Source organism: Parambassis ranga, unplaced genomic scaffold (assembly GCF_900634625.1).
Source record: "Parambassis ranga unplaced genomic scaffold, fParRan2.1 scaffold_188_arrow_ctg1, whole genome shotgun sequence".
Taxonomy (NCBI): domain Eukaryota; kingdom Metazoa; phylum Chordata; class Actinopteri; family Ambassidae; genus Parambassis; species Parambassis ranga.
The window spans coordinates 553-25,768 of record NW_021144745.1 but is presented as its reverse complement, the minus strand read 5'-3'; the positions used below and the strand labels follow the sequence as shown (position 1 = coordinate 25,768).

Sequence of the window (25,216 nt, the reverse complement as noted above, 5' to 3'; positions counted from 1 at the left end):
GCTCTGAACAGACCACATTAACTTATCATTCATTTTAGTGCAGCCGCCACAACTTCCATTTCACAAACCATTGTTTAATCTTCAGTTATTATATTTCCTTTTATTTTGCTTTGTGCTTTGGTTTCATTCTGTAACACTGGACTTATTTTATGAAGGTTTGAACTCTGACAGTGTTTGAACAGGAGAGAAAGGAGTATAAAGTGTGTAGTGAGGGGTTCACAGCCTTAAAGCATCTAGAATAACTGTAAAAAATAAAGCCCATCACTTCACGGATTTCACCTTTTGCGGGTTATTTTTGGAACGTAACCCCGCGATTAACGAGGGACCTCTGATGAGAAGGAAGAGACTGGGCTCTCAGCTGCAGTAAAGGGGGCAGGTCTGGCTCCAACACAGGTTTCAATGTGCAAGATGTCTTGCCCTCACATTCTTCTTCCATTTCCACTTGTCCTGAAACTTCGGCCTTCGCTGTCAACCTTCCTTTTCTTACTCACACTTGCCATTTTAGAAATGGGCAATAAAAAAACACAGATCACTGGCAAACAGGGTGGTGAGAGTTTGACCATGTTTGCTGCCATCTTGTGGTGAAATGTTAAAATATAAAATAATAATCATTTTTAAAGGTGTGATTTCATCCTGTGGACAACAGTACTGGTGGCATATTATGACATTATTGATTTTATGACAGAGGCTTCGGCCCAGTGAACATATGAACTGGACTTTTGGTCTGTTCTACAGGAAGAACCCTCAATGATAATGCACCAACAATCCCAACCAAAGAAAGGAACATAAGGACAGAAGAACCAAACAGGAAAGAAAATAGAAATAACTATTGTATATAACCTAGAAAATTTCACAAGAAATTTTGAGTGGGCCAATGCGCGCTCACCCACACTGCTGCCGGTCCGCCCCATTATATACCACCAAACCTCATTCCTGATCACCGGCAGATGTGAAAGATGCCACTGATGACATTTCATGCTTTTACAGTGTTTCTGATTGGTTTTATATAAGGTTTAATAGGCCCCAAGCTTCTCCATTCATTCTGAATGGAGGAATCCTAAAGATGTGGATGTGACTTTGGCTGCTATTTTATGAAGTTTGGTAAAAGACATGAACATGAGGACTCAGTATGATAAAGTCCAACTCCTTATGAGCAGTTTGCAGTTGAAATGAATATTCTGTGTAGAGGCATGCCAGACTGATAGGCTTCCAAAGTTAGCTGGGTTTTGTCAGGGATCTCACCAGTTTCCCATTATTTCCTATGAGGGGGGTTAGGTCAGCTTAAGTGGCTTGCCTGTCAAAACAAAAAGTGGCACAGACATGGGGACTCAATATGTCAGAGGTCTAATGTTTATCTACATTTTACATTTTGAATGAAGGTTCTGTGTGAAAGCATGCCCAAACCATGCCTTCAAAGTTTGACAGTGATTTGATGCCTGTGGGGAGGGTCGATCGCAGTTTTTCTGGATTTTTTCAAACACCGTTATCCGATCGCTACCAAACCTCAGAGGGTAGTAGTCCTGACCGAGCCGGTCGATTTGATGTATAATTTGTAGGGGTGGCTAGCGCTAGTTAGCTGTGAATGAATTAGAGGCTTTTATTTTGAAAATCAGTGTGTGTCTGTGTAAGTGTGTGTGTTGGGGGGGGGGGGGGGGGGTTGGGGACACTCCCTAATGCATGTTAAAACATGTTTAAGTGTTTTATTTTGAAAATATACACGTCAGCCATATCCTGTTATTGTGCAGGGTCTTTTATTTTGAAAATCCATGTTTGTGTGTCTGTGTGTTGGCAGGTGTGTATAGTGTGTGTCTGCATATTTCTGGGTGGCTTGTGTGTAGTTTACCAGGCCTAGTAAGGTCTGTAATGATTTGGAGGCTTTTATTTTGAAAATCAGTGTGTGTGTGTGTGTGTGTGTGTGTGTGTGTGAGTGTGTGTGTGTTGTGTGAGTGTGTGTGTGTGTGGTGCATGCGTGTGTATGTGTGTTGTTGTGGCATCTTTGATGATTCAGAGAATCAGTCAGAGCACCTGGTTACCATGGAAACGGCTCCCTCAGTTTTCGGCTTCCTGGTTTTGTGACTTTTGCCTTTTTCTCTCTCTCTCATTCACCGTCTATGTCGTTCGCCCACTGGTTTTTTGCGATTTACGTGAAAACCGTACGTCGGAACGGAAAGAAAAGTCATAGCACAGGTGTCCCGGTACAGCCGGACGTCCTGTAAAGTTTCAGGTCGCTCACATTAAAGCTGTGGGACTAGTTCTGCTGAAAATGTGTCCAGAAGAAGGAGAATAATACAGAAGCGGAATAAGTATTTACAATAGTAACAGTGGAACAATATCAGGATAGATCAGGAGGTCTGAGTCTGGTCTTTCAGTCCAGATCCTCCTCCAGACTCTGATGAAGGAGCTTTTGGATGATGCTCTTTATCCAATGATACAGTTGATGCTGCTGTTCTTCTCATGTTCTAAATGTGTCGTCTGTCTTTACTCACATTGCTGCAAATATCCAGTTTGTGTTTGAACACAAAGCTGATAGTTGTGTGTTTGTTCATTCAAACATTAGTGACAAAAAGTCTGATGATAAACTTTGTATGAATGAACAACACATCAGTCAGTAAAGACAGAATGAAGCCATCAGATGTGTCAGATGATAAACTGCAGCTGTGTCTTTTTCTCTCCATCAGATTTCTGTCAACTTGAAGTCGACACAAACTCAGTGACACAAAACTCAAACTGTCTGACAACAACAGGAAGGTGACACATGTGGAGGAGGAGCAGCCATATCCTGATCATCCAGACAGATTTGACACGTGGCCTCAGCTGCTGTGTAGAAATGTTCTGACTGGTCGCTGTTACTGGGAGGTCGAGTGGAGAGGAGGGTTATATATCAGTGAGTTACAGAAGAATCAGAAGGAAAGGAGCAGTGATGACTGCGTGTTTGGAGAAACAATCAGTCCTGGAGTCTGATCTGCTCTGATCGTGGTTACTCTGTCGTCACAATAACAGAGAACATCCATCTCCTCCTCTGTCTCTGACAGAGCAGCAGTGTATGTGGACTGTCCTGCTGGCACTCTGTCCTTCTACAGAGTCTCCTCTGACACACTGATCCACCCCACACCTTCAGCACCACATTCACTCAGCCTCTACATGCTGGGTTCTGGTTGGGTTCTGGTTCCTCAGTGAGTCTGTGCTGTGTGTAGAAGCAGAGTGTGTGGAAGTGACAGCAGCTTCAACTTTGTGCTTTAAATGTTGATGATGTTTCACTTTCATTTGAATCACTGACTGTGATTTCAGGTCAGAACATGTTTTTGTCTTAGAAGCAGTGAAATGAAGAATGTGAAGCTGAATTTATGATCATGAACTTTGACATGTCCTCACAAATGAAACCCTTACATTAAGAAATGCATGATTCCATGTTGTTATGGCTCTGATATTAAAATGTAGTATTATAATAGGAGTTAATGGACCTAAGTGGAAAACACCATTTAAAACTGCTGCAATACAAACACTAATAACTCCAACTCAATATTTTGGATCAACTTTGACATGACAGATATAAAATAATGCCTGAGCCTCCCAACTTGTAACATAACTTGTTTTGTGCATGTTTACATGAAATATTTGCATCATGCAATCTACCTGGCATTTAAAGTGTTAAACTCCTCCAATGATGTCATGTTTGGTAGTTCTGAGCAGTCCTGAAGTTGTTCCACATATTGATGCAGAAAAATATGAATCTGTTCAGTTTTTAGAGCAGTTTTTAGAAGCGGACATTTTTGTCCCTGATGACACAAAGGGTAGTAAATGTGTTTCCCAGTGTTCTGGTGATGGATCAGAAACATTTACATTTGAATTCTAAAATTTGTGTTGAACTGCCCGATTGCCCTTTTTCTCCTCAACCTGTGACGTCGGCGGAACTGCGATCACTCACCTGCTCCTGCCCGGGACGTTAAAAAGAAGCAAAGACACAGAGAAAGACTCAGAGAGACACTGCAGCGCACCACGCAGCTGTGGACCTTTCTGAACCAACCCTGAAGCACAGCCGGTCAGAGCGCGCTACGATCGCTGCGTTTAACTAAATCTTTGTGGCGCTGTCGCGGTGCGTTCAATGACGCTCCGTAAATGTGCGCTTTTACACGTTTTTTTGTTAGTTATTGATAAGATTGATTTAAACATGTGGTAAAAGCATAAATTATTAGTAAAACACTGCTTCAAACTAAAGCTGTGGAATCCAAACATGTTCAGGGACATTAGTGGCAGATGTAGCCAGGTATAAAAAGACCATAAGACCATAAGTGTTATTGAAACACTGCTCACATGAACAGTAGTGAATGTTTGAGCACTTTAATGCCAAGTTCTCAGAAATGATATACTTAGATGTACTGAATGTTGTACAACTGAAAGTTAGATTAGAGATTTGAATAGAGATTAAGATTAATGTCAGAGTTACATGGAAAGACTTATGTTTCTGACATTTGATGTCCTGAATGATGCATCTGAGAATTCATGGTGTTGAATGTCATTTTCTGACCTGGTCTGTAGGTCAGGGTTTTTTTGAGGACGGATGTTGTCCAGGACCAACATCTGTGCTGAAACCGATGGCGAGCCAAGTCCCCTGAAGAGATTCCAGCACCGAGTAGATATCCACGTATACACACCCATTCACACTTACATCACAGAACAAGCATCCTTGGAACAAGGTGAACTGCCGTAACTCTACAACCCATATACCTGAGACCATTGTGATTTTGGTTTAAGGGCCCCAACGGGAAATCTGTCATTTTTATAGTGTGCACACTATTTCTTTTTCTTTTCCTAACTCTTTGAGTTATTTGATATTTTGTACAAACCAGACAAATGATCTTGTCATTTGTAATAATATAAGAGTGGCTACTCAACTGTTCCTCTTGTGTCTGCCTCATTATTGCTGCTCAGCACAGTGGCTCCTGTCCAATTTGGTTTCTTCTGGTTCTGGTCCAGATTTCATCATTATTATACTGTAATTCACTTTTATACTGTTAGAACTGGTTACACAAACTGTCTGTTCAAATACAGTCCTTCATTTAAAGTGCACTTACCTGCATAGTGTGCTAAGCTAGCTGCTAAAATATGCACTGTCACTTTCATCTTTCAATTCTGAACATTTGTTTGTATGTTTTTTTGAGGTTTTTCACCTGATCTGATCTGATCTGAACCTGATTCTGACACTACAAGATTCAATAAAGCAAAGCAGAAATAAAGCGATGACTGAGTGGAGTCCAGCTGACCTTCAGTCACAAAGAGTCATCCTTTCAAGTGGAAACACTGCAAAACCATATAACACTGGACAATGTGTCTAGAGAGAGTCTCTGTTACACAAACTGTGCCATATGCACCAACACAGATACAATGGTGCCGGGTAAAGAGGCAAAAATACCCACTGGACAAAGAAGTCCACAGTGACCTGAGGGTTAAGTGCATCCAAAACCTGCTCACACTGCAAGATCTGTGTTCAGGTGTGTACAGTGAGTTGCTGTTAAACTCTTCTTAAGGTGACAGCTGCATTTGCAGACTGAGTAAAAGCACATTCAGGGATTTTTCTACAAATATTTGATGTGTACAAATGATTATTTTCTACCTACATTTCTCACTGTTAATGTCATTTTAAAACATGTTCTGGTCATCTGGAGTATTGTTGCTTCCACCAACACTAAACACATTTATTGTAAATATGTAGCTCATGATAGGACCAACAAGGCAAAGTTTAAATGTTGCTGTGTCAGACATTTACAATAAGTTGAAATACATACATGACTTTAACAGCTTGCAGCGTGCAGTTTGGTACTAAGTGCATATGTGGCTAGGATTAGTGAAGTACATGTATTGCATTAAGGATGCTGCTGGAGTGCAGTAGCATTGACTTAAACCCAGTCTGCACTCTCATGTATGTGCTCATCAGCCTTGTCATTTGGCTTCAGACAGTCCATGATGCACTGGGGCAGGAACACGCTGAGACTGAAAAGCAAACAAACAAAGGTTTCTGGTCATTTGAAATGCTGCTGTGTGTGCTCTGTGTTCCAGAGAACTGCCACAGGAAAGGGTTGAAAGGTTTGCAATAATGCACTGCAAGCCTTAGTGTGGCCATGACCCAGCACAAAAAGATAGAATAGAATACGACTGCACTGAGAACTCCCATGTTTCATGAGATGGACTTGAAGATCTAAACTTCATTCCAGATACACAATATTACCATTCCTCTCAAACATTGTTCACAAATCTGTCTAAATGTGTGATAGTGAGCACTTCTGCTTTGCTGAGATAATCCATCCCACCTCACAGGTGTGCCACATCAAGATGCTGATCTGACATCATGATTAGTGCACAGGTGTACCTCAAACTGCCCACAATAAAAGGCCACCCTGAAATGTGCAGTTTTGTCTCACAGCAAAATGCCACAGATGCCACAAGCATTGAGGGAGCGTGCAATTGGCATGCTGACAGCAGGAATGTCAACCAGATCTGTTGCTCGTGCATTGAATGTTCATTTCTCCACCATAAGCCGTCTCCAAAGGCAAAGATCACTGGCTTAAATGTCTAAAATGTCGTGCAGCCTCTATTCACTCCTGCCTTACAGCCCCTGTACTTCTTCCTCAGCTCTCCCTGGACATTGGTCCTCAGTGCAGTGCAGTTCTAGAATGATTGCTTCTGAGAGTTTGAGCAGACAGCTGTTTACAGGGACTAAGTTGGAATATGAACTTATGTGCTGTAAATGTAAACATGAAGCAGCCATCCTATCTACTGAAGTTCAAAGATGAGGGCTCGTCCGGGATTTGAACCCGGGACCTCTCGCACCCGAAGCGAGAATCATACCCCTAGACCAACGAGCCATGTGTGACATGTCTTTTTTCATGTTTCAGTCAGTGGAAGAACAACACAAGCACATGTTCTTCTTAGTTTGACATTGGTAAAGATATGAACAAAGATTTCTGGTTAGGAATATAAAGCCGCTGCATTGAAGTTCATGGCTCATGTTGTGTGTTTGTGTTTTTCAACCCTATAGGAGGGCAGCTTACACGTTCTGAAGACAGGAGCCCAGCGATGTGGGGGTTTCATCCAACTTAATTTGGTATATTGAAATGCAAAGGTTTATGTCCTGGAGGAATGTTATGCACCTTACTGTTTCTATTCTGCTGCATTTTTGGATGGAAAATTCAATTTAATTGAGTTCATCCAGTGAGTATAGGTTAAACAAATGAGTGATATTTAATCACAATAAATATACAGCAATGCAGTGATTAATGTGATTGATGTGATGTGATGTGATCGTGAAGACCACATCCGGAAAGGGGGAAAACGCAAGAGGAGAGGCTGCTGGATCATAAGATCCCCCGGGGTCTAGACCTGGTGGTGGTGGAGAGCTTTCTCTCTCTCTCTCCCCCCCCCTCTCCTCTCTCCTCTCCCCCCTCTTCCTCCCTCCTCTCTTCCCCTCCCTCCCCCCTCTCCTCCCCTCTCTCTCTCCCCCTCCCTTTCTCTCTCTCTCTCTCTCTCTCCCCTTTCCTCCCTCTCTCTCTCCCCTCTCTCTCTCTCCCTCCTCTTCTCTCTCCTCGCTCTCTCCCTCCCTCCCTTTCTCGCTCTCTCCCCCCTCCCTCCCCCCCCTCCCTCCCTCTCTCTTCTCTCTCCTCTCTCTCCCCCTCCCCTCTCTCCCCCCCTCTCTCCCTCCCTTTCTCTCTCTCTCCTCTCCCTCCCTCTCTCTCTCCCTCTTGCTCTCTCCTCTCCCCCCCTCTCTCTCTCCCTCTCTCCCTCCCTCCCTTTCTCTCTCTCCCCCCTCTCCTCTCTCTCTCTCCCCTCCCTCTTATCTCTCCTCCCTCTCTGTCTCTCCTGTCTCTTCCTCCCTCTTCTCTCTCTCCCTCTCTCCCTCCCTCTCTCTCTCTCCCTCTCTAGCTCTCGCTATCTCTCTCCCTCCCTCTCACTCCTCTCTCCCTCTTTCCCCCCCTCTCTCCCTCCCTTTCTCTCTCTCCCTCTCACTCTCTCTCTCCTCTCCCTCTCTCCTGTCTCTCCCTCCCTCTCTCTCTCCCTCTGCTTCTCTCTCTCCCCTCTCTCCCCCCCTCTCTCTCTCCTCCCTCTCTCTCCTCCCTTTCTCTCTCTCCTCTCCCCCTCTCCCTCCCTCTCTCTCTCTCCCTCTTGCTCTCTCTCTCTCTCCCCCTCTCTCCCTCCCTCTCTCCCCCCCCCCTCTCTCTCTCCTGCTCTCCCTCTCTCTCTCTCTCCCTCTTGCTCTTCCTCTTCCCTCTCGCCTCTCTCTTTCTCCCTCTCTCTCTCTCTCTCTCTTCTCCCTCTCTCTCCCTCTCTCTCCCCCTCCCTCCCTCTCTCTCTCTCTCCCTCCCTCCCTCTCTCTCTCTCTCCTCTCCCTCTCTCTCCTGTCTCTCCCTCTCTCTCTCTCCCCTCTCTCTCCCTCCCTCTCTCTCTCTCCCTCTCTCTCTCTCTCTCTCCCCCTCTCTCTCTCTCCCCCCTCTCTCTCTCATCTCCTCCGTTATCAATTGTCAGGTCTTACCTCTCATAAGCTGATGATGGAGGGTCTGACCGTCGTTCGCGCCACACGGTTTTTATATCAGGTCCAAGGGTCCAATCAGATGTCCCCTTCAGTGACCGTGCACCTGGCTGTCATAGGACGGACTGTCAGTCAGTCAGTCAAACGTCAGCTATGTGCTCAGTTTGTAACTGGTATCTTTATTGGTTAAGAAAAGGCCGGTCATTATTCAAAATAAGTGTACTCAGTAACAAATTGTGATGTTAAAATAGCGAAGTACATTATTTTGTTACATCTGGTCTCAGCTAGTTCTGTAGGCTGCACAACCACAGGAAGACTGCTGACTTGACAGTTGCCCAAAAGACGACCATTGACACCTTGCACAAGGAGGGCAAGACACAAAGAGGCTGGCTGTTCACAGAGCTCTGTCCAAGCACATTAACAGAGAGGGAAGGGGAGTACAAGCAAGAGGGAGTACCAAAGTGTTCTGCCCAAACAGGGACTTGAACCCTGGACCCTCAGATTAAAAGTCTGATGCTTCCAATACTTCACTAGTACACTTCATGTAGTGTAGTGAGATCTGATTGACTTGCAATTGACCCTTTGTACAAGGGGGATTAGCTCAAATGGTAGAGCGTCGCTGCGCAAAAGAAGGGGTCCGATTTTCTCGCTGTCGCACGCAAGGGAAAAGTTGAGAAAAATGTGGAGCCCCGCTGTGCGCGGACAAACGTCTCGTGTAGCGGTATTGAGGCAATATTCCTGTTCATTATAAAGGAGTTTAAGTGAAATATGAAACAAATCATCTGCTATGGGCTGGACTCGAACCCGTAGTCTGTGCCGTCAGCTGTGCGACAATGTATAGAGTTGTTGGAATGTTTAAAACCCACAACGTTCAATCAATTAATGATTAACTAAATCAATTAATGATTGATTTAGCTTAGTTTAGATATGTTTAAATATATTACAATATCAACAGACGTTTTTTACTTTATTTAGTGTTTACTTTGGCTTTAACATGATATGCCCCATCCAATGACTTGTGATGTTTACCTGTTTATGGTTTAATAATATGAACAATGAGCATTCAAACGTGTTTTTGTGTGGGAGCTTCTTTGATAAAGATCAGAGTGAATCTTAAATGTTTATATGATTTATCAGAACAAATATAAAACAAATACAAGTGAATACACACACACACACACTGCATACAGGACTATAAAATACTATTCAGCCCATTCACCCATGTGAAAATATATACAACTATACAGGTCAAATATTAGGTCAAATATTACACAATGTACAATTATACAATAACATTCAACAGCACTGCATAAAGACAGACAGGCTTGTTGATTTAAACATAAGAAAATTGCTTATATACAATATATACAGGCCAAACATAGTGTTTACTGTGGATGTTTTTGCTGGCGCAGCCACTCATCCAGAGACATTCCACTGGATGAACGCGAGCAAAATGTGGCATTACCATATCTACTGTGGCCAAACTCTGCTGTTTTAGGATGCCCACATTTGCTGCATGTGTTGAAGGTAACATACATACTCCTTTTTTTGACTCCCACTCTCCTCCTCCAGAGCCCGCCGCCGCCTGTTCCTCTGAGTGAAACGGGACACACGTAGGAAGAGGAGCAGCAGACGCAGGAAGAAGCGGGGCTGTGCCTGCACCGGATGCTGCAGTACCAGAAGCTGCCATCACCACTGGCACAGTCATGTTTGGGTTCAGAACTAACGTGCCTAACCCAGCTGCTGAAACAGGCTGTGCAGTTTCTGATGCTGTGGGACAGGTACTGTGGGCGCAGGTGTGATGGGGCGCTCCCTGATGCGCCGGCGACCAGGCCGCAGAGGAGGAGCCTGTCCTTACCTGATTTGGTGGAAGTACAAATGCGTGTCTTGGGCCTGACGTGACTGGTGCTTCATCCAGTGGTTCCCTCGGAGCAGTAAGCCGGGTTTGAGCCACAGGGAATTGAGGCAGATGGAGCCGGTCCCTGATTAAGGACACTCAATTTCCTGATTCTTCTGCCGCCGTTGAACCTGAAAATACATCATTTGTATTATATGTGTTTAGAAGTATTTACTTCATTTGAGGCAAATAGTGTACCCTGCCTACCACTGAATGAGTGTCCGCTGGTTTAGCTCAAAGAGCTGGGATCGTGGTTTCCTCCATCAGCCTGGTGCTGGAGTGAGCACCTGGGGTTGCTCACTCCAGCCTTTTTGGTTGTTGACCTGTGTAAAGCGCACAGCTTTACACATATGGCCTCAACTAAGCGGCTGGTACTAGGCCACTGAGCTGGCCCCCCAGGATGGCCAATCAAACACCGTTTTACACTCTCCACACCCGGGGTGACTCCAGATCGCTTTGGTGCCTTAAAGCGGCCGTGTGTCAGTCGAGGCTGATGTCGAGGCTGGTAGTTAACCCGTTGTTTGTCACCATCAGGAAGCGCTGCCCACAGCCGGAAGGCCTCTGTCACCTGCAGCTCAGTGAGGTAAGAAGCCTCACGAAGACCCACAAGGTAACCAGCAGTTCCTGGACCTTGTCCCACCCAGTGACACCATCAGGGCCAATAACTGCTCCCTAGTAAATGCAGATTAATGTTAATATATGTGCAATAAAAGCTGACCAAAAGTTAAAAGGCCATTAAAATGTCTTACCTGAGGCTCGTTTGATGGACTGCTTCCAGGATCCAGTGCAGCCTGACAGATGTCAGACGGCTGTGACAGCACTAAGGAGGCAGAGGCAGGATGCTGTCCATCTCCATCACTGACGTGGATGGGTGGGGTGGAGCAGAGGCCTGAGGACTGGTTGTCAAAGATGGGGGGCTCTTTTTGAAGATCATGGCAGGGGTCATCCTCACAGAGCACTGATACTGTGATGTCCTCCATGATCTCCTCCTGAAATCCCCTCATCTTGCAGGTCCTCGTCATTTATTTGCTCCACCAACCTGTCCTCCTCTTCAGGGTTCTGGAGCACTGGAGTCAATGTTTTGCCTGTCTGGCTGTACAGATACTCCACCCCCAGCAATTCACCTACAAGAAAAAAACAAAAAAGAAAGTGTTCTTAATATTTTGTCCAGAACATAAAAGGTTATACAGATAATGTTTCAAAATACAAAAATGTGGATTGATGAATAAATGATTTATATTGGTTGTTAAAATGAGTATTTCTTGCCTGTGTATACTCCAGGAGGGCGGGGTAGCGCTCATCCCAGGGCTTCCCAACACAACTCGGCTGAGCTGGTCCACAGCCTCTCGCAGGGCACTGCCATATGATCGGATGGAAGAGGCTCCTTTTACAGCCTCTTCCATCCGATCTTCATTCCATCGCATCAAGCCTTCAAGGAGATAGGCCTGAAAATGTGCATCACTGGCACTGGTTCCTAAAGGTTAAATAAAATAGGAAAAAGGGTCACACACACGCAAGATATGTGCTACATTTGAGGTACTATGAGGTTACATGCAATAGAGTTATGTAAATACATGAAAAATCATCATTATAACCAGAATTAATGAGGAAAAGTAATTAAATTAGTTTCTTGTGAGATAAGATCTGTTCTGACATCAGAAAAGGACTGTAATATTACTGTAGAATGTGACATTACTTTAAAGTAATGGAAACAGTTACAGTGCTTATAATACTTAAAGAGACACTGTAATCCATATGGGATACCTGGGATGAAGCGGTTCAAGTGGAGGTGGAAAGACTCCAGGGAGGTAGAGCCACGGGCACACCTGTAGCAGCACAGCTCCACACCACCTTTCTTCAGTGTCCCCTTCTTAATGTAGAGTGGGAAGTTCTCTGGGTCTTGGATACACAGTACATGTTTCTGCTGTTCTTTCCATATTTGCTGGATCCGATCATGGTCCAGTAGAGGAACTCCCAGAGTGTCCTTCCCATCCACACTGTCAAAGTGATCAATCAGTGATCCAATCAGGCTGGTGGTCTCCTCCATCCCTCTGGTCCTCCTGCGGCAGTGCAGTGCCAACTCCCTCCGGGTAATGCGAGCACTGAGTGCCTTTTCTGAGAGGTGGCCGGTCTTCTTTGCTGCTAGCTCCCCCTCCTTTGCACGGCGAAGAGCAGCGACATCCTCTGGATCCCATTCAAAGATGCACGTGGACAGACGTGCCATGAAGACTCCATAGAGTGGATGAGCCTCTGTTGTGGACACCTGCAGCAAATCGGCGCATAAAATGCCAGATGTCAAGGCGCACTTCGAGGTCATCCCACTCTGAAAACATGGCCTTAACACGAGACTGGCCATGCTGACTGCAGCAGTCTCTGTCCACATACATCACTTTTGGGGGCATCTGTCCTGCCTCCCGATAGCGCTTCATCAGGCCAGCTACCATGGCATCCAATCCATGTCCCTCGGCAGCTGTGAGCACAGAGACAAGGACTTGGCCGTGCTCATTTCCCACATTTGTGCACCAAGCAGCTGTCCCCTGAAGCAGCCCCAGCAAGTTTCTTTGTGACCTATTTGGAAAAGGTCAAACAGAGTGTTCATTATGCACGCAAACATATTTATATCTGGCCAACATTCTGTATAGGTAAAATGCTGTGATACCTTTTTAGTGGAGTCAATCTTGAGCACAGACCCAAAGACAGATGTAATTTTGGCCTTGACCTCATGCAGTCGCCCCAGAACATCCCTGGAGTATACAGCTAACATCCACTTAGGTTTAGGTATGGCAGGTAAGGGAGGAGGCTCAAGGAACACAGGAGGCTGCAAAGGGAGGACTTTGCAAATGGCTCACAGGCAGTGAGGTACTGCAGTACACGCTGCGACCATGCCTCACATGTTGCTCCATCAACTTCTTGTGAAGCTGAGTCACACTGTTGCCCAATGTCCTCTCCCTCATCATCCTCACCACCCGGTTGTCACATGAGTATCTAATGAAAGACCAGTGTAATAACACAAATGCAGTTTTTGGTTAAACAATAACACAAATCAAAGCACCTAATAATGTTTGATCTTAATTATGACTACCTGTATGTCAATAAAGCGGGAAACTGACTGCGGTGACCCATATCCAGTTGTCCTAAGATGTCTTCGGACCAGGCTGGATACTTTTTTGTGCAGCGTTTGCACTCCAAGTACTCTGTTGCAAGTTCATACCACCCGTCGATGTCTAAGACCCTGCGCACAGTACGATATAGTCCTGCCACTGTTAGTCTGTGTTTACCACAGTCTGGGCGAACACAGACAAGAGGGAACTGCCACATCTTCAGCGGCATCCATAAAAAAAGGGGCCGACAGAAGAAGAGGTCAGGTGAGGCGGGCCAGCTGACTGTGAATGAGAGGGGGCTGAGGAGGATGCCACCAAAGCTTCAGCTGGGGCACTAGCTCTGGCTTGCCAGTGTGTAGGTTGGCCTTGAAGAGGGTCTTACGGATCCACTCCTGCTGGAAAGGTGGAAGCTGATCCTTCCAGTGACGAGGGAGCTCAGTAGGTGGCTGATGATGTGGAGGGTCTGGTATTTTTACCACTAGAGGCGGACCAGCACGGGCCTCTGAATGAGCAATGGCTGGAGCTTTTGAAGGAGAAATGCAGAAAAAAATAATATAAGGATGACTGTTGTATTTGATCGCAGTCCACAATCTGCCTGCACAGCATACATTTGGACAAGCATTAATAGATTATGATTATAATTAATAGTTAGACATAAAAAAATAAGAAACCACAGTGGTCTCTTATTTTTCCAGAGCTGTATTTGAAAAGGATTAGATGGAATAGAGCAAAGAAAATAAGTTGTGATGAATTTAGTATAAAGTAGTGATGCCCACAGACATGAAGCGTGCACACAGTTGCAGTGATGAAAAACAGTTACTGTGATCATTAAAACAATGAATCTCCTCCGTCCTGTTCAGGGGATTAGACAGATAGTGAGTGAGAAAAGCAAGTGATGTTAGTGAAAATGTTATCCAATGATTGTTTCTCAACGGGAAACACAAATGAAAACACCAACACCTTTGGATATCCTTAAGGTTTTGAAGAGGTGCACTCAAAGAATGCATCCCGCTTGAAGCTCGATGCGACATAATCCTGTACTGTAAACAAAATATTTGAAAAAACAGTGATTTTTTATTCCTCAAAAATATACTTCACAGTGTGTTTTCACTAAACATTTTCATAATATTTGCATTTGTGTCGTATGCCACACCTGTATTCTGCTGTGCTTCATATTGTGACACTGCAGATACCAGCTCCTCATCATCGTCTTCAGCAAAGTCACCCGCTCCAGAAGGGGCAACAGAAGTGCCTGCAGCACAAATATAAAATGTTATTAGCATTTATTAATAGGTTAATAAAATTATTACTGTTGACAAGACACAAGGACAAACAATGTACGATGTTACTTACCAGTAGGGAAGAGCTGCCTTTGTGCCAAATGTTGGCTGGGGGTTCTGTTGGCAGAGTGCACTGCGGTACTGGGGCTGGAAACAGCAAGTGGATAAGTCTGTGTAGTCTGCCATAATGATAACTGAATACATATACAGTACATGTTACACAGTTACACTCACAGGGTTTAACTGGTGACATCAGTTTTTTAGCCAGCTGTGAAGGAGACAAATGTTTGCCACGCGCCAACAGTGCTTTCACAGTGCCAGTCTTCCACACACCAGTTTGGATGGCAGCAGGTGAAGGAGCAGACATGTGGGAGGCTGCAGGTGTAGGTGCAGAGGCACTGGAGGCTGCAGGTGTAGGTGCAGAGGCACTGGAGGCACTGGAGGCTGCAGGTGTAGGTGCAGAGGCACTGGAGGCTGCAGGTGTAGGTGCAGAGGCACTGGAGGCTGCAGGGTTTTGGGCCTGGCATCTGCCTTGATCAGGTACTTGATGAGAGCCTGGGCCTCCTTGCTCTGGTCTTCATAGACGTCCTTCATGGACCGGCCCTTGAAGTCTCCAAACTCTACCATCAAACATCCCTGGTCTCCAGTTTCCCGGGCTTCTGCTTGCACTTGCTGCTTTCTTTTAAACTTCTCCAGTTCCTCTGCCATCTCTCTAATAAGAGATGTGTACTGGATGAACAGCTGCTTATTTGTGACAGGGGGTTTGCCTGCACCGTCTCTTTAGATATGCTGTCCATCAATACAATGCATACCCCAGAGAGTTTTCCAGGAGCCATCTAAATCTCTGGCCCTGGTACTTCCCAAACTGGAGCTTGCAGTGAGCAAGCACCAAAAACTGGTCACTGGGGTCTCCACCGTTTACACTCACAAACGTTCTGGCCTCCGCCAGCACTTCCTCTTCAGGTTTGGCCCTTCCAGATTCCACATTTTGCGTTCGCATCGCCTCCTCTGATGGCGCCATGAGGAGACGCTGTGATGTGGCTGACTGCTGCTTAAAAACCGGATAAGCATACATTTTCTGAATGAAAACACAATTACAGCTGAAGATACCTGTACTTTAGAGTGTGATCATTTAACAAGCTACTTCTTTTCCCCACAGGGATTGATAAAGTAATTCACATTACTATGATAATGTGTACTACTGTGTCTCCTACAAAGCAAAACCATGTTATTTTCATTGAGCTATTGTATTGTACCTTTATTTAAATATTTGTAGAGGTAAGTTGTTAAAGGGGAGGGATTGTAATAAAACACCCACCTGAAAACAAACCATTTTAACATCATAACATAACTTAATTTGTAAGAGTAAAAAGTATTCTATTTTGATTTATTCTGATGTATTTTGAAAACCCCCAATGTCTGAATCCTTAACTTTACTATATTAATGTTAAAACTGGAATTTCTGAACTGATCAATATCCTACGTTTATAGTTTATAGAGATAGTGAATGACCTCCTACATGTAGGCTACTTTACATCTACAAAAAGCGGTTTACACCATTACAAGGTATTACATGCATATTAGTATGTTATGTGAACATACATAAAACGAACAATAGAGCAATATCTACCGGTTTACAGAGAATCAATTGCACGTATAGCCTGTTAGCGGGTGGCCATGACAGCGATAGCGATCAATGGTAGTGACATTTTTTGGTCGGTATTTACAGGTTGACGGGTACGTCGAAGAAAACGTGTGCTATATAATGTCCAATCGCTATATCGCTATGTCGGCCTGTTTTGTTTTCTTAAGGTACAGACTGTATCTGAACAGACAATGGCCGATTTATAGTAAATTAAATAAGGTGAAGTAAACTTCATCTTACCGTTTTCACGAGGAAGGGTCAAAAGTAAGCCACAGTGAAGGAACGCGATTGGTTGGTCAAAGTAAGCCCAGGGAAAGGAACGTGATTGGTCAAAAGTAAGCCCAGGGAAAGGAACGTGATTGGCTAATGTGGGCTTACTTTGGGCTTACTTTGGCTCGACTAGCGCGATGCAGTAAGCGCAAGCGAGAGGTAGCGGGATCGATGCCCGCATCCTCCAGCCTGCGTTTTATGAGGGAGGGTGTAGCTGGATGGATGAGGATGGATGGATGATGTAGTGCAGCGGTCCCCAACCTTTTTTGCACCACGGACCGGTATCATGTAAAACAATACTTTCACGGACCGGCACAGAAAAAAAAGTGCATAAAGAGACTTACTCAACTTACTCTTATGCTTAATTAGTGGGAGCCTTTGAGCTTTCTCAGCAATGAGGCGGTCCCATCTAGGGATAATGGGAGACATGACACCCGTGTGTTTCTTATGTCCAGTCCACTCCGTAATTTAGTTTTGGCCGTCATTAATTGCTTCAGTCGTTCTTGTTCATGTTTTCTTCCATGGCTTGTCTTTTAATGCAGGGTGCTCGGTCTCGCAGTTTTGAAGGCTTCGTTGCCTCATTTGCGAGTCTGTCGCCACATCACTCAGAGAGGACTTGGTGTGTGAGAATCACCTGTTGCAATAAATCCGTATTTTAAATAGGACTCCTGATATAGTCTTTTAAATGCGGGTTTCTTTTTCTTTGAAGGGGTAGGCTCCTCTTCTCCTGTCTCCTCGTTAGGCCTTTTCCCCTTTCCGAAGAAGCTCTCCAAAGACGTTTGTTTTTTATTCATTTGTGCTAGCTTGTGGGCTTAATTTTGGGGTGCCGTATCCCGTGACCGAGACAAGCGTCTGGACAGGTGCTTAAAGGCACAGGCGGATGAATCTGATCGATTTATAAATGAAACAGCTTTCAGACTCAGATAATGAATAATATATGTTTTGCTCAGTCTTTCTGTGCGGCCTGGTTCCAAATGACCCACGGACCGGTACCGGTCCCCGGCCCGGTGGTTGGGGACCACTGATGTAGTGGACTCCCACCCAGCAGATCAGGTCCCAGAGGTTACAGCATCATTTATTAGCTGAGTTTCCCCTCAGGGAAGCTGCTGTTTACAAGCTGTTTACAGAAAGAAGCAAGAAAACAACAGTCAGCATCATCGTCCAAAAAACACATGACAATAACATGTGAGACAGAGAGTTTATGATCAGTGCTCCCCCTGCTGGTTTGGACATATGATGACATTTTAAATGTACCAGTCAAAAGTCACTCAGTGGTTTGTCTTTGTTTTATGACTTTCTACATTGTAGATTCATCCGGAAGACATCAGAGCTATGAAGGAACACATGTGGAATGACGCAGTGAACAAACAGTGTTAAACCAAGCAGAATATGTTTGATGTTTGACATTCTTCCAAGCAGCCAGCTTTTGCTTTGATGACAGCTTTGCACACTCTTTGCATTCTCTCAATCTGAACTGAACCACCAATGCTGTGCAATGCTTACATCTAGTGGTTGCAGGCTGCAGCCTCCTCATTCCAAAATCAATCCCTCCTCCACATAAAGTCAGAAGTTCTAAATGTGAGTCATTAAATGAGAGGTTCCAGCAGAAACGTCCAAACATCTGAAGAGAAGCTGAGAAGCCTGAGATACAGGGGCTGCAAGCTGAGCTTCAACTGTTCCTGTTTAGACAATAAGAACAGATCATCACTGTCTTTTAAAATGTTCTGATCAAATCACATTAGTTTGTATATTTATATTACACACAGAGCTGTTGTTTCAGTCACATTCATTTGTTATGTGTACAGTGGGTGCAGGAAGTATTCAGACCCCCTTAAATGTTTCACTTTGTTATATTGCAGCCATTTGCTAAAATCATTGAAGTTCATTTTTCCTCATTAATGTCCACACAGCTCCCCATACTGACAGAAACACACAGAGTTGTTGACATGTTTGCAGATGTATTAAAAGCCAAAGTGAAATATGACATGGTCCTAAGTATCAGAGCCTTTGCTGTGACTCTCATATATTGAACTCAGGTGCGTCCATTTCTTCTGATCGTCCTTCAGATGGTTCTACACCTTCATCTGAGTCCAGCTGTCTTTGATGATACTGATTGGACTTGATGAGGACAGACACACACCTGTCTGTATAAGACCTTACAGCTCACAGTGCAGGTCACATACTGGGTGATGACGTCCTCCTGCAGGTGTTACTGTGGAACAACTGCTCTGGATTGGGATGAGTCTGAATAGAACTTTGTTAGCTTTGTAAAGCTGTGTGGTAGTTAGAGAGGAACTGAAAAGAGTCAACTACAAGGAATACAGTTTAAACATCAGGGCTCGTCCGGGATTTGAACCGGGGACCTCTCGCACCCTAAGCGAGAATCATACCCCTAGACCAACGAGCCATGTGTGCCCTCTGATCTTCATGTGTCAGCAGCTGAAACTGAAATGTAAATGAATAAAAGACTACTGTGCGCTATAGCTGTCTGGAATTAGCGACCTATCTACCACGCGTGTCACATGTGCTCGGAAAGCTCGGAAAGTGTGGACAAGCTGGAGGTGGAAGAGAACCGTCAGGAGAGGGATGAACAGCTGCCATGATATTTGTAATGGGACGTCAGGACTTTGTTTTGGTTTTCTTTCCAGAACAATAAAGGATCTGAAATGAAATGTGTGAAATGTTTGTTCCACCATTTTGAAGACTTGGATTAAATTACGCATTCTGGGAAATTTTTTTACATTTTTTTTTTATTTTAGGTACTTTAGTAATCCCAGAGGGAAATTGTTTAAGGCCCCTAAACAAAAGACAGGTCCTCTGGCCAGTAGGTGGCGCAGTGTCTGTAGCATTTCAGCATATCAGCTGTGCGGCAACCTTCGGGGTTCAAACTTGAAGCCCATGCGGAAGTGTCAAAACTTGTAATTCATGCCGCAACCACTGGGGGCTGGCTCCAAAAGCGAGTCATTTCCCATAGACTCCCATGTTAAAATGTCCGACTTCACAGCAGGAATGAACATGTTTACAGCCTGGTACAAAAAAATTCTGGTCTCAGATGATAGGTTCTCTTCTAGTGTCAATTGTATGGGGGTGATTTTTTTTTATATAACTTACTCGTTTTAATTATATTCGGACTTAAAATTCTGCATAATTATAGGAGTTGCCACTTGAGCAGCAGAAGGCTGACGTATAACAGCGCGAGTTTCCTGCTTTCACGATGGCCCGCCCCCAAACTCCACTCGTGCTCCCCCTCTTTGTACGTATTTGGAGTTTTTGGCGGACGTGATGCTTCCAACATGGCGGCTCCCACGAGCCTCAGAACGGCTCTTCAGAAACAAATGGGTGACATCACGGAAGCTCTGTCTATAGTTTTTACTCTCAATGGGTTTTGTCTTTCTTTAAAAGGAACCTCCTACAGATCTTTGAAGGCATGAATGGGAATTGAACCCATGATCTTTGGTTTACGAGACCAACGCCTTACCACTTGGCCAAACTTCCTGGTATTGTGTTCACAATGGTGGCATTGATCCCCAGCCTCTGTCACACAGTCTGTTCAGTGTGGGGCCCCTTAAGGTCTGTGTTCCACACATGCACAATGGGTAGGCAACCACCGGATTGTATAGTAAGCACTGACAGACACCTGCTTTTATGGTCATTTCCTCTGTAAATTAGCTTGTTGATGCTACTATGTAATATTATGTACCTGTAAATGGTGAGTGTGTGTACTCTTTATTCAATGCTGTCTCTAAAAGTTGTGCCCCGTGTGAGGGTTGAACTCACGACCTTCAGATTATGAGACTGACGCGCTGCCTACTGCGCCAACGAGGCCCAAAAACTGGGACATATGGTCTTTTTTTTTTTTTTTTAAACAAAGATCTACAGCAGGGGTCTCAAACTCAATTTACCCGGGGGGCGATGGGGGTCGAGGCTGGGTGAGGCTGGGCCGCATCAAGTATTCCACAAAAAAGCATTCAGATATTCCAAAATACAACTGGTCCGATCTTCTCAATCTTCCAGGTCAGAATAGGGATGCAAATTATCGAGGAATTCATTAATCGTAAACTGATATGCAGCGATTTCCCCTCAGTTTCACTAAGATTAAAAGCTAAACATTGTTTACTAAATAAAAACTGCATGTCATATTCCTTAATGAGTGATTTGCTGTACCATTGGGGTCAAACAGGCTGGTTTGTTTGTAGGTGATTTTGTGTTTACAGATGCAGAGCTAGCAAATTTTAAAAAGGCTCTATCGACTTGCTAAAGGTAAGATTTGACCAGTCAAGGATTCTAATGACTACATAACACATCCTTTATTACATAAACGTGTTGTAAACACATGTATTGAACAAATGCACTTCAGATAAAAAATCAAATCAGATAAAAATCATTGTGACATATATGTCACATCGGCCCTTTAGCCAAAAAACCAGTGAAAAAATGATGTGACATTATGATGAAACTCTCGAGGGTTAAAAGTCACTCCTTCGAGCCGGATTTGAACCAGCGACCTAAGGATTTCAGTTTTATTGTCTCACTACAGTCCTCCGCTCTACCAACTGAGCTATCGAAGGGTGGGCTGAGAAAGAAATGCCCGAGCACAGCCGAGCGTTCATAGTTGACTCAAACACAGGTCATCTGTGCTTGATTTGAAAGTCAGGAATGTGGATTGGATTTGTGTGTTCATAAAGACCTGAAAAAAATCAGACAAGATTTTCATTATCCTGGAATGCAGCTTAAGACTTTGTGGCAGTATGACCACTTTACATCTTGACCATACTAGAATAGAATAGAATAGAATAGAATAGAATAGAATAGAATAGAATAGAATATAGACTTTGAGGCAAGGCGTCTGGACTTGTAGAGTTTTCTTGAAGACGTTTCGCTGCTCATCCAAGCAGCTTCATCAGTTCTAACTGTTTGGTGGGAAACATGGTTTATATGTGGTTGCAGACCTCAGTGGGTGGGTCTGGGTCAAACTTAGAAACAATAGCACTAAATGTTTCCATAATTACCTGTGATGATCTGGCAGGTGTGTCTAACGACTGGCTAACGACTATGAAACTGCCGGAGGGGGGCTGGTTGACAGCCCTTTGTTCTTGCTGTGAGTATGTGCAAACTTCCTGGGAATGGATGGAATCACTGCATTGTATGCTTCCTGGGGAAGCCACTCCATGCCTGTATGGACTCCCCAAGATTCACAAGGAAGGAGTCCCCCTCAGACCCATCGTCAGCAGCACAAACTCAGTCACATACAACATGGCTAAGCACTTGGCTGAACTCCTGACACCACTGGTAGGACTTTGTGAACAAGGTGGAGAAGATCCGAATGGACCCAGACGACACTATGGCCTCATTTGATGTCACCTCCCTGTTCACCTGCATCCCTACATCAGAAGCCACAGAGATGGTAAGGACGTGCCTCACACAAGACAGCACACTCAAGGAAAGAACCAACCTCACGCCAGACCACATCTGTGACCTGCTGGACCTCTGCCTGACCACCACTTATTTCCAGTACAATGGGAACTTTTACAGACAGAAGCACGGCTGTGCGATGGGATCATCTGTGTCTCCTATTGTGGCCAACCTCTACATGGAAGAAGTGGAGAGAAGAGCCTTGAGTTCCTTTTCTGGAACCACCCCCACCCACTGGTTTAGATATGTGGATGACACCTGGGTGACCAATGAAGTGCAACGGTTCACAGAACACATCAACGCAGTGGACAACAACATCAAGTTCACTCGGGAGGACATCAGGGAGAACAATCTGGCCTTCTTGGACTGCACAGTACATATTGAGGACAGGAGCCTCAACATGGAAGTGTGCAGGAAACCCACACACACGGACCAGTACCTGTTGTTTGATTCACACCACCCACTGGAACACAAACTGGGAGTCATCAGGACCCTGCAGCACAGAGCACAAACTGTACTAACCAGCTCAGAGGGGAAGAAGAAGGAGCAACACCACACCAGAAAGGCCCTGCAGACCTGTGGCTACCCCAAGTGGGCACTCATCAAAGCCACAAAAACAAGACCCCCCAACAACAAGAAGAAGCACAACAACCGGCGGAGAAAGAACATCTCCATTCCATATGTGTCAGGAGTATCAGAGAAACTCTGCAGGATCTTCAAAGGACACTCCTTTGAGGACAACAATGTCCACATTTTAGACAGGGAGGAAAGGTGGTATGAAAGAGGAGTCAAGGAAGCATCTATGTTAAGCTGGAAAAACCTTCCCTTAACAGAGGTGGTGGCCTCAGACATCATCTTTCTACCACATACAATACAGTGATTCCATCCATTCCAGGAAGTTTGCACATACTCACAGCAAGAACAAAGGGCTGTCAACCAGCCCCCCTCCGGCAGTCTCACAGTCGTTAGCCAGTCGTTAGACACACCTGGCCCAGGCAGCCATGGAAACATTTAGTGCTATTGTTTGTGAGTTTTACCCAGACCCACCCACTGAGGTCTGCAACCACATATAAACCATGTTTCCCCACCAAACAGTTAGAACTGATGAAGCTGCTTGGATGAGCAGCGAAACGTCTTCAAGAAAACTCTACAAGTCCAGACGCCTTGCTTCAATCTTCTCTACGTATTAACATATCATATTTTCACAGCAGTTTTAAGGTGTGTACATACTCCTAAAGGTTAAATTAATAATTTTTGTTGGTGCAGTAGTCAGCGCGCATATGAGAGATATTCTCACTAACATACTGCAATGTAGATGTCTTTGTTAAAAAAAGGACCATATTTCACTTGTTTCTGAGCAACCACAGCCGCAGTAGGCAGCGCGTCAGTCTCATAGGTTAAAAAGAGTAGTAGCCAGCACATATACGAGACATATTGGCACTAACATGGGCACTGTATATGAAAAAAAGGCCTTAAACTTCCTGGTATTGTGTTCACAATGGTGGCATTGATCCCCAGCCTCTGTCACACAGTCTGTTCAGTGTGGGGCCCCTTAAGGTCTGTGTTCCACACATGCACAATGGGTAGGCAACCACCGGATTGTATAGTAAGCACTGACAGACACCTGCTTTTATGGTCATTTCCTCTGTAAATTAGCTTGTTGATGCTACTATGTAATATTATGTACCTGTAAATGGTGAGTGTGTGTACTCTTTATTCAATGCTGTCTCTAAAAGTTGTGCCCCGTGTGAGGGTTGAACTCACGACCTTCAGATTATGAGACTGACGCGCTGCCTACTGCACCAACGAGGCCCAAAAACTGGGACATATGGTCTTTTTTTTTTTTTTTTTAAACAAAGATCTACAGCAGGGGTCTCAAACTCAATTTACCCGGGGGGCGATGGGGGTCGAGGCTGGGTGAGGCTGGGCCGCATCAAGTATTCCACAAAAAAGCATTCAGATATTCCAAAATACAACTGGTCCGATCTTCTCAATCTTCCAGGTCAGAATAGGGATGCAAATTATCGAGGAATTCATTAATCGTAAACTGATATGCAGCGATTTCCCCTCAGTTTCACTAAGATTAAAAGCTAAACATTGTTTACTAAATAAAAACTGCATGTCATATTCCTTAATGAGTGATTTGCTGTACCATTGGGGTCAAACAGGCTGGTTTGTTTGTAGGTGATTTTGTGTTTACAGATGCAGAGCTAGCAAATTTTAAAAAGGCTCTATCGACTTGCTAAAGGTAAGATTTGACCAGTCAAGGATTCTAATGACTACATAACACATCCTTTATTACATAAACGTGTTGTAAACACATGTATTGAACAAATGCACTTCAGATAAAAAATCAAATCAGATAAAAATCATTGTGACATATATGTCACATCGGCCCTTTAGCCAAAAAACCAGTGAAAAAATGATGTGACATTATGATGAAACTCTCGAGGGTTAAAAGTCACTCCTTCGAGCCGGATTTGAACCAGCGACCTAAGGATTTCAGTTTTATTGTCTCACTACAGTCCTCCGCTCTACCAACTGAGCTATCGAAGGGTGGGCTGAGAAAGAAATGCCCGAGCACAGCCGAGCGTTCATAGTTGACTCAAACACAGGTCATCTGTGCTTGATTTGAAAGTCAGGAATGTGGATTGGATTTGTGTGTTCATAAAGACCTGAAAAAAATCAGACAAGATTTTCATTATCCTGGAATGCAGCTTAAGACTTTGTGGCAGTATGACCACTTTACATCTTGACCATACTAGAATAGAATAGAATAGAATAGAATAGAATAGAATAGAATAGAATAGAATAGAATAGAATAGAATATAGACTTTGAGGCAAGGCGTCTGGACTTGTAGAGTTTTCTTGAAGACGTTTCGCTGCTCATCCAAGCAGCTTCATCAGTTCTAACTGTTTGGTGGGAAACATGGTTTATATGTGGTTGCAGACCTCAGTGGGTGGGTCTGGGTCAAACTTAGAAACAATAGCACTAAATGTTTCCATAATTACCTGTGATGATCTGGCAGGTGTGTCTAACGACTGGCTAACGACTATGAAACTGCCGGAGGGGGGCTGGTTGACAGCCCTTTG

General features: G+C 44.4%; 5 non-coding genes across 5 annotated transcripts; all 5 read right to left on the bottom strand.

The window, feature by feature from the left end:
* Positions 1 to 6,788: 6,788 nt before the first annotated feature.
* trnap-cgg (transfer RNA proline (anticodon CGG)) lies at positions 6,789 to 6,860 on the bottom strand. The gene has a single exon. It is a non-coding gene; the product is annotated as a tRNA-Pro (tRNA).
* A 13,274-nt stretch (positions 6,861 to 20,134) lies between these two features.
* Positions 20,135 to 20,206, bottom strand: trnat-cgu (transfer RNA threonine (anticodon CGU)). Its single transcript has one exon. It is a non-coding gene; the product is annotated as a tRNA-Thr (tRNA).
* A 257-nt stretch (positions 20,207 to 20,463) lies between these two features.
* Positions 20,464 to 20,536, bottom strand: trnam-cau (transfer RNA methionine (anticodon CAU)). Its single transcript has one exon. It is a non-coding gene; the product is annotated as a tRNA-Met (tRNA).
* A 652-nt stretch (positions 20,537 to 21,188) lies between these two features.
* trnay-gua (transfer RNA tyrosine (anticodon GUA)) lies at positions 21,189 to 21,279 on the bottom strand. The gene is given in 2 exon segments: positions 21,189 to 21,224; positions 21,243 to 21,279. It is a non-coding gene; the product is annotated as a tRNA-Tyr (tRNA).
* Positions 21,280 to 24,588: 3,309 nt separating this feature from the next.
* trnay-gua (transfer RNA tyrosine (anticodon GUA)) lies at positions 24,589 to 24,679 on the bottom strand. The gene is given in 2 exon segments: positions 24,589 to 24,624; positions 24,643 to 24,679. It is a non-coding gene; the product is annotated as a tRNA-Tyr (tRNA).
* Between the last annotated feature and the right edge of the window lie 537 nt (positions 24,680 to 25,216).